The 9,732-nt window shown below is 44.9% G+C and overlaps 1 long non-coding RNA gene across 1 annotated transcript; it reads left to right on the forward strand.

Annotated features, from left to right (window-relative positions):
- Positions 1-1,565: 1,565 nt before the first annotated feature.
- Positions 1,566-2,382, forward strand: LOC144097529 (uncharacterized). Its single transcript, XR_013307045.1, has 2 exons — positions 1,566-1,952; positions 2,031-2,382. It is a non-coding gene; the product is annotated as an uncharacterized LOC144097529 (long non-coding RNA).
- Positions 2,383-9,732: the final 7,350 nt, after the last annotated feature.

Here is a 9,732-nt window from a genome sequence, read left to right on the forward strand (position 1 = left end):
ATTAATAAACGATAATGGGGTACCTTATCAAACGCTTTCGCGAAATCAATAAATATCGCGTCAATCCTCAATTTATCGTGCACGGCATGATGAAGGTCGGTTATTAATTTGAACAACTGCGTCTCACACGAACGACTAATGTAGGAAACCATGCTGATTAGGGGAAAAGAAGTTGTGCTCGGTTAAGTATTTTATTATGGCAGATGATATGATATGCTCCAGCAGTTTGCAGGGCATACCGGTTAACGAGATAGGTCTGTAATTTGTTAGCATGGATTGGTCACCTGATTTAAATATGGGAGTAACACGAGCAAGTTTCCACGAGTCAGGTACGCACCAGGTGTCGAGAGATTGCTGGTACAAGGCAGTAAAAATGTGAGATACAATAGGGTTTGTTAGTTTTAGCAGTTCAGGGCATATACCGTCTGGACCAGGCGACGAGTTAATAGCTTTCTCTCCTTTCACGAGTGATGATAAGATTATTCATGGTGGCACTAACAGAAGTGAAGTTAAGATCAGGGGGAATTGGCATCTCTTCAGTGAATACGGAACTAAAAAATAAATTAAATTCTGTTGCTGTTTGGGATGGCGAAAGGTGTTCGTCATCCTTTATAATTGATAAATTTCTAGCTGGGGACTTGGGATTTATTACTTTCCAGAATTTTTTGATATCATTTTTTAATAAAGCCGATATATCATGATTAAAAAATTTTTTTTAGCTGCTTCAATCTCTTTCTTGCATGCTGCTGCATGATTCCTGTAACGCTCCCAATCACCATTCGAGGCAGTCAGTTTTTGTCTAGAGTATAAACGCTTCTTCTTATTGATGCATCGCTTTACTTGTGAAGTGAACCATGTATTGTGCGTTGATGGGGTAATGGTACTCGCCCGGCCGACTTCTATGGTAGTTTCGGGTGTCGCTCTGAACGCTGCCGACGGGTCCAGAGTCCAGATTCTTGTGTGTGATCGATCGACCGCTGTGCGCGCAAGAGATACGATCGGCCAACGTGCGCACGGGAAACGACTTGCGTGTGCAGCGCTTTCCTGGCACATAATCAGACATCCAAAACCAACACCAGCAGTGAAAGCAACGTTCGTGCGAAAGGCTGCGAACCGAGCGGCGGGAGTGAATGAGTCCAAAGTGCGAAGAGTGGCTAGAACGCGTGGTCGAAAAAGAGGGAGACCGCTCTCAGTGGACTATGCAAGGGAGCGCCTTGAGCAGACACATGGGGGGAAGAGGTGTGTAATGCAGCGCGTATTGGGCGTATGAAACTGCCGTGTCTTAATTCTGTCCTGCAGTCTACGCCGTAAGTAGTAATAAACTAGCATACGTAGGTAACCTACAGCTGCTACAGCAGACGAAACGAAAACGAAACTTTCCCAAGTTTTCTTGTACACATTTGCATATTTCAAATTTGGGAACAACAAAAACAGTTTGGTGTAATCCTCAAACATCTTCTTGGATGTTTAAAGTCTTAGAAGTCTATATTTAATGTAGTTATATTGAAAATATTCGCTTAATTTTCAGTAGCGCAAACAACTAATAAGTACAGGCAACTATGGGAGTAGCAAGATGGCGCTGCCCGAGTGTATGACAACCTCCTCTCCGCGCTTTGCCCCCCTGGCATAAACGTTTTTTTCGTATGGCAACCTGGGTTTAAAAATGGCATCCGGCGGAGGCGACGCGTGTATCGTTGTTGTTACCCTCATACGTGTATTGCTGGCCCGCCTTCTTGGAAAAGACACTTTTCTTCGTCGTCATCTTCTTCCGACGATGGTGATTCGGGCACCGAAGAGTACATTGTTACAGGGAGCGAGGACGATAGTGATGACGTTGTGGTGAGCAGTTCTTCCGATGCAGAAGAGGACAGCTCAGGAGCGAACTTTGCGAGCGCGCGTCAGGGGATGAAGATCGACGCGACCTCCTCGGTTTCCTTTTCTGGCAGTTCCCGGTAAGACGTTGACTATACGCTCGCCTGATGACTGGCTTGAATATATTCAGCGTTTCCTCGATGATGAACTCATTTCAGTGGTGGTCGAAGAAACTAACCGCAACGCTGCTGAGAAGATGAAGGGCTGCAGTCCGTGTGAGCCCTCCCGCGTCAAAAAATTGGTGCCAGTGACTGAGGCGGGTGTTTCTCGGTCTCTTTCTGTTGCAAGGAATTTGGTGGTTGGTGGGTGGAAGGAATGGTTTTGGTGCAAGAGCTGCAACACACCGCTGTGCGTGATCCCTTGTTTTGAAATTTACCGCACCGTCCGAAATCTTCCTCGGTGAAGAAATCAACTGTTTGTCACGACAAGCATTCTTTAATTTTTTTCTCTCATTACCAGCAGTAAGTTGTTTCTCTGTATTGCGTGAAATAATAAACTTGAATATGGTAATTTTGCTTCGTGTTTGCTTCAAATATTTTTCAAAGATCGAATGCATGCTTTTTATTGGAAAAATATTCGAAATCAGGAATAAAAAGAACAGTTTTGTTAAGAAATTCTTTGATATAACAAAACGGTGAAAAGGTTAAAACGGGAATTCTAACGGGGGCATAGACAAAAGCGTTAGCCCAGAGTGCGGTTCGGGCCACCAACCTCGCCCTCAAACAGTGAATTGTGCCCTCCCTCACCCTCACCTCACCATGTCTTCTCTTCCTCGCCCTAACCTCACCATGAATTTCCTTCCTCACCCTCGTCCTCGCGTATTTTCATCCGCCCATCCTTCCTCACCCTCACTTCACCGAGTGAAATCCTCATGAGGTGAGAGTGAGGACGCCCCCATTAGGGTTCGCCCTCGTGAGGATGCCCATCTCTGCCTGCGTACTGTGCGATGTCACTGTACGTTAAAAAACCCCACGTGGTCGAAATTTCCGGAGCCCTCCACTACGGCGTCTCATAGCCTGAGTCGCTTTGGGACGTTAAACCTCCATAAACCAAACCTCCCCTACGTACGCCGGCTGCGGCGCGTGCGGAGTGGCCGCCGCTAGCGCGGGACATCTGAAAGAATTGGGCGCTGTGAACCAATGATAACCAATGTCCCTTGATAATTTGAAAGTACCGCCACTCGTAAAACTTCGCCACCGCCGCGTGACCTCCTCGCTTCCTCCTCCTCGTCTCTGCACTGGAAATTTGGACAATAATTTTTTTTTCACTCGAGCTAAAAAGTTGATAGCACACTCAGGTTCTCCATATCCGTAGAAGCGCCATTCGGGATTGCGAGCAAACTTTGCACTCTGCACACTATGACGTAATCTTTCTGGTGATGGCACGGCAGTGAAAGAATGACAGGCTGAAGATAGCGAACAATTCTGAGAGGAACGCTTGATTTTTTCTATCTTGAACTTCAAGATCTGCGCAGTATTATCGCGAGAACTTCCGCGTTCTCATAAATTGCCGGCTACATTTAGGAAAAAGTCTAGACCGCCACACTTAGTAAGAAAAGTATGACACCTTCCGATGGAGTGGCAAGTGCTTGTAGACACTCCTTGCCGAAATGACGAAATTCCGACCACCCCGCCACCCAAACCAAGCCTAAATAAATCCGCCCCTCAAAAAGCTTGTACGCTTGTAGTGCACTGAAAGCCGAGGCCAGTGGTGTCATTATGCGATCCATTTCAACTAATTAAGATAGGACCAAATAATTATTTTGATCCCAGATAAATGCAACCGCAACAAAATTTTGTGTATGGCTAGCTATCAAAATAGGATAGTCAATTAAATAAGCTTTTTTATTAATGGAAGAGTGTAATTCGTAGGAGTCTATGCTTTGCTTCATTTTCTGGTTATGAAAACGATTGTCAAGCGCTTCGGAATTTATACAGTGTAAACACCCAGAGAGCCACACTGCCATGAAAACGGCTGCAGTGCGTCTGCGGTATGATTTGCCCGAGAAAAGGGAAGGCAGCAACGTTTTTTCTAATATATTTATTTTATTTAATTATTGAATACTGCGCACATGCCGTAGGTCCAAGCAGGAGAGGGAGATACATACAGGGGAAAGAAAAGCAAGTACCGAACAATATATATGCCACAAAATATACAATGCAGACACACATTAAAATGCAGTTACAATACAGCAGTGAAAATATCAAGAATGATTAGCAAGCAACGGAGAGGTCTGTGGTATGGAATTCCATTCAGAAACTGTTCTTGGAAAGGAAGAAAACTTGTACGTATTTGTGCGTGCAAAAATAGGTTCCAGGCTAAGGGTATGCTTGTGGCGCGAGGCTCGACTAGAATCTCTAGCGATGTGATTTTCGGGTCGAATACCAAGTCGAGAAAAGTACAATGAATGAAGGAAATTGAGACGGGCTTTCTTCTATCTGCAATTAATTCTAAGTCTGCAAGTTTGAGCATGGCGGAAGGAGAGTCTAGGCGCTGGTAACGGTTGAAAATAAAGCGAGCCGCAAGACGTATTTTTTCAAGTTTTTGGGTGTCATCTGTAGTGTAGGGATCCCACACAATGCAGGCATATTCGAGAGTTGGCCTTACAATGGATTTATATGCCTTCAGTCTTAGGGCCCTAGGGCAACCACCCATTCGAAACTTAAGAAATCCTAAGTTTTTGCGGGCGGAAGAACATATATTATCGATGTGTTTCGTCCATTTGAGCCGTGACGTTATCGTGACACCTAGATACTTATATTCTTTTACATCTCTGATGGCCTTGTTATTTATGTTGTATCTAAAATTAAGGGGCGTAGTCTTTTTACTGATGCAGAGAGAAACTGTTTTCTCAAAGTTAATAATCATTTCCTATTCGTTACACCATTTAGCTAATAACTGAAGATTTGCGTTCAAAGTAGGCTAGTCAGAAACAGATTTGATAGTATTAAATATAATACAATCATCCGCAAACAACTTTACGGACACAGAGGGTTCGAGAGCTTCTGTGAGGTCGTTTATGTAGATATTGAAGAGTACTGGACCCAAAACCGATCCCTGAGGTACACCTGAATAAACCTCTAAGAATCGAGAGGTGGCTCCATCGATTTCGGCAAACTGCTTTCGTTTGGATAAATATGACGTGACCCAATTGATTATTTTATCCGGAATGCCTATTATTTTCATTTTTGTTACTAGTTTATGATGAGGGACTCTATCAAAAGCTTTGGAATAATCTAAAAAAATCATGTCAATCTGGCCACCACAATCGAGCACTTTGGCAAGTTCATCTACAGTGACCACTAGCTTTGTTGTTGTGGAGAATCCTCGACGGAAGCCATGTTGCGCTTTGGTCATTATTCCTGTTCGTCTAAAAAATTGTTGAGGTATTTGGTGAGTACGTTTTCTAGCACTTTGCAGGAGGTGGAAATCAGTGAAATAGGGCGGTAATTACCAACTTGCAGTCGGTTGCCACTTTTAAAAACCGGAACCACGCGGGAAATTTTCCATTCATCAGGTACTATGCCCGATTCAAGAGACTTATTAAATATTATTATCAAGAACTTAGCTAGTATTTCAGCTTACATTTTAAGAAAGGTAGTGGGAATATTATCGGGGCCGGGGGATTTCTTGGGGTCTAGCCGCAGGACTAGTTCTACTATTCCTTCTCTGCTAATAGTAACGCTTCTTTCGAGACTTCAGACAGCAACCATTAAAAGTTGTATTAGATTTGGTAAACACGCTTTGGAAGTAAGTATTAAAAGCATAGGCGATCTCCTTTTTGTCTGCAATGGCAGAGTCGTTGACAGTTACCTTGTCAAGTTTTCTAGTTTCTTTGTTTGAGAGAAACTGCCAAAATTTACTGGGATTTTCCGTCACAAAACGACCAAGCGTCTCACCAAAGTAGCGCTGTCTTGATTCGTGTAACTGTGACGCAAGTGTAGCTTTTAGGCTGTTAATGATAGAAATGGCAGCGCTTTTTTGTCTTCGATATCGTTTCAGTTTGCGTTTAACGTGAATTATCTCTCTAGTTATCCAAGGACTTCTCTTATCTAACTTCTTTTTTCTATCTGGAACAAATTTGTGTAGGCAGAAGTGGCAGAGTCCTAAACCTTACCCAAAGTGTATTAACATCACCACTATCGAATGCTTGTAGTGAATCTTCTAGATAGGAAGCAACGCTAGGATGATCCGCTAAAGCAATGTTTTTACCGTTACGATCCTGGAAGAAATCTTCAGGGATAGACGTGGAAGTGAGCAAGAAAAAAATACCAACTTATGGTCCGAGATTCCATCATGTACTTCAGTAGTACAGTTTGTTGTGGTATTTGGACAAATGATTAGGTCTAACACTGAAGCTGTTGATTCAGTTACGCGAGTTGGGAGTAGAACCACCTGCTTAAGATTATAAGCTAACAACATGTCCAGAAGAGTGTCTCCACTAAGTACTTCTTGCGTGCCAGCAGACAGAGATTCCCAGTCAACATTTGGAAGATTAAAATCACCTGCTATTATCATGTTGTGTCTTCGGTATTTACCTAGCTGATCATACAGCTTCAACATAAAGTCATGGTGAACTCCAGGCGCTCGGTATACACCAACGATAACAATAGGATTACCACAAAAGTCAATTTGACACAATACACTTTCATGCTCACTGTCGATGGGAGGCAGAGCGTAAGATGATAGTCCATATTTAACCAGAATCGCAACTCCGCCTCCCCTCGACAAGCGATCCTTACGGTAGCTAGTGTAAGAAGGTGGGAAGGTACAACTGTCAAGCACATGAGGCTGCAGCCAAGTTTCAGAGATAACCACCACATGAGGATCGTAAGAAAGTAAAACATGCTCAAGACGTTCCTGCTTATTACACACACTTCGCGCATTCAAACAAATAAGGCAAAAATCTTTCAACTCAGTCAACCAGTTATTGTCAAGGCGTCAGGGCTCTTCTGGCTGCTTCGTGCTACGCAACAGTATCCTGCAGTTCTTATCATCGTCCCACGCATAAAGGTCATTTATCAACAGTTTATCATGGACCAGCTTTGCTTTATCATTAGGGTGACGATCGTCTTCAAAGGACTACCATAATTTCTTTCTTTTCTGCTGTGTGACGTATGAGTAATCGTGCGAAACTGACACCCCAGAATCCTTGAGTTTGGAACAGTTTTGAAAGATTGCAAGATTTTCGTTGTAGTTGAACACGCGGAAAATTACTGGCCGAGGTCGATCCTTGTGGGGTTTGCCAATTCGGTGGATCCGTTCAACTGTGCTCACTGAGACGCCTAGTTTGTCTTCACATACTTTCTGGAGGACCTTTTCTTCTAAATCAGCTCTCGTTTCTTTTGGACTTTCCTTTATACCAAACACCACAACGTTGTTCCGGCGAACACGATCCTCGTAATCCACCATTTTCTTGCCTTGTGTTGCCAAGGCATTTTGCAAATGCTTCACCGATTCCTCAAGTTGCCGTATCCTTTCTTCGTTAGCTTTGCATAATTCCAGGACCTCGCCTAGTTTTGATAGTTTTGAGTTAATCTCAGAAAGTGTTGCATCGCGGCTCGCGTTACCTGCCTTCATTTCCTGCAATTCCTCCAGGATTATACTTAATGTTTCCTTTTGTCCGGGACCCGGATTAGGCTCAACATCCCCGCACACAAGAATCAAGAGAACTGACCAGCAATCAACAATCATGCAAAGACACTTCAGAGGGCACGGCAGAATCACAACTGCATTATGGCTGGAACGAATTGAACAATATAAAAAGTGTTCGAGAGAAACCCCAAAAATGGAGGCCCGCGCGCTTTTTCCGTACGGTAATGAAAACACGTATAAAGGAACGGCTGCAGCTAGGCTTCGGAGAGAACGAGTAAAAGCGTATGAAACGGCAAAAGAGGGGAAATGACGGCCATAAAACATAGCCCGCACTCTTCGAGAACGGGCGCTGGCAAACGCCAGGGTGCTCTTAATGACCAGCGAGTCAGCGACTTAACAGGGATCCGAGGGGACGAATGAGTGAATGAATGAATGAATGAATGAATGAATGAATGAACTTTATTTCCGACATCGTGGTGTCTTGCGGTCGGGGCGCAGCAATTAGGAGGGGGTGCCTCCCAGCCGGCTGTCAGCACCGGAGACCGCGGAGAGAGTCTTGCAGTAAGCCGTCTCCGCTTGTCGGATGATCAGTCTTTGCTGATCTGGGTCGTGGCTCTGGATCAGCTCTTCCCAGGTGGCAAGGTCTGGGATGCTTTGTGATTTAGCTCCAGGAGAATCCTGACATTCGCAAATTAAGTGATTCCCCAGTGTCTTATCGTGTAGCATGGAGTAAGGAAAGAATCTGTTGACCTGAAGCCTCCTCCAGGCCCTGCACTCCTTTGGATTGAGTGACCGATCCGGAAATGAGAGTGTTCTCCTATCCAGTCTGGGTGCTTCTGTTATTTCTTCATACGTTATGAGAGGGTCTTTATTCCCACTCAGGGGCACTTCCAGAGCAGCTCGGATGTATAGTTCTCGAGCGAGGCTGTGAGCAGCCTCATTCCCCGGAATGCCCTCATGAGCAGGAACCCATATGAGGGATACCTCTCTGCTTGAGGGGTATCTTCGTAGTAATTTGGAGGCTTGACTGGAGACCACCTCCTTACAAAAGTTGTGAACAGCTACCTTGCTGTCAGACAAGATGATCTTGGCTTCGGTACTGACGCATGCTAGGGCAATAGCAGCCTCCTCTGCCACTAACGCATTCCGAGTGTTAATTGATGCTACAATCACTTTATCCCCATTCCCATCAACGAATTGATGCTACAATCACTTTATCCCCATTCCCATCAACGGCGGCAATGACGGAGGCGCCATCGGACCCACAGGCTGCGTCGCAGAAGGCTATGTTACCCGGCGGGTCCCGGGCAAGATTGTCCATTATTGTTCGGGCTCTATGTTTTCTCCTCTCTTTATCATGCTCCGGGTGCATGTTCTTAGGTATATTGGCAATTTTGAGATGCTTCCGTATGTCTAAGGGGATTAGCTCTGCAGTATACAGGGGTTTCCTCTCGCTCTCCCCTAGGTCATTGAGGATCTGCCTGCCTGCTATTGAGGAGCTAAGCCTCCAAATTTGCGCTTCTCATACTGCCCTGGTGATCTCCGCACAGGTATTGTGGACTCCCATACTAAGCAATTTCTCCGTTGAGGAGTTCGGTGGGATGCCGAGAGCTCTTTTTTTATGCATTTCGTAACAACTTGTCTATTTTGTCCTCCTTTTGCTGACTAAGATTCAGAAATGGAGTCGCGTATGCAATCCTACTCACTATGAATGCTTGTACTAATCTGAGGAGACAGTGCTCTCGCAGGCCTTTGTTTCTGGGGGAGATCCGCCTAAAGATACCTATAACTTGTGCGACATAGGCGCTAAGCTTCTTTATAGTGGTTGTGTTACGTCCGTTCGTCTGGAGAAAGTATCCTAGGACTCTTATAGTGTCAACCCTAGGTACTAACCTACCTCCAACGACAACCTCTATCGGGCCGTATAGGCGAGGGAAGCGAGTCCCTTTCTTCATCTGGTCTTTGGTATTAAGCGAGAAGATCTCAGATTTTTGAGGGGAGCAGGAAAGTCCTCTCTCCAGAGCATAGTTTTCAACTACCTCTGCCGCTGCCTGCAGTCGGTATGAGATGTCAGCGTTCGTTCCCCCTGCTGTCCAAATGGTTATATCATCGGCATAAATGCTGTGTTTTAGCCCTTCAATTCTATTTAGCCTGTGAGACAGTGCTCTCATGGCAAAATTGAAGAGCATTGGAGACAGGACTGAACCTTGAGGGGTCCCCTTATTGCCGAGCCCAATATGCTTTGAGGAGAGCCCTACAAAGCTT

Source organism: Amblyomma americanum, chromosome 7 (assembly GCF_052857255.1).
Source record: "Amblyomma americanum isolate KBUSLIRL-KWMA chromosome 7, ASM5285725v1, whole genome shotgun sequence".
NCBI lineage: Eukaryota > Metazoa > Arthropoda > Arachnida > Ixodida > Ixodidae > Amblyomma > Amblyomma americanum.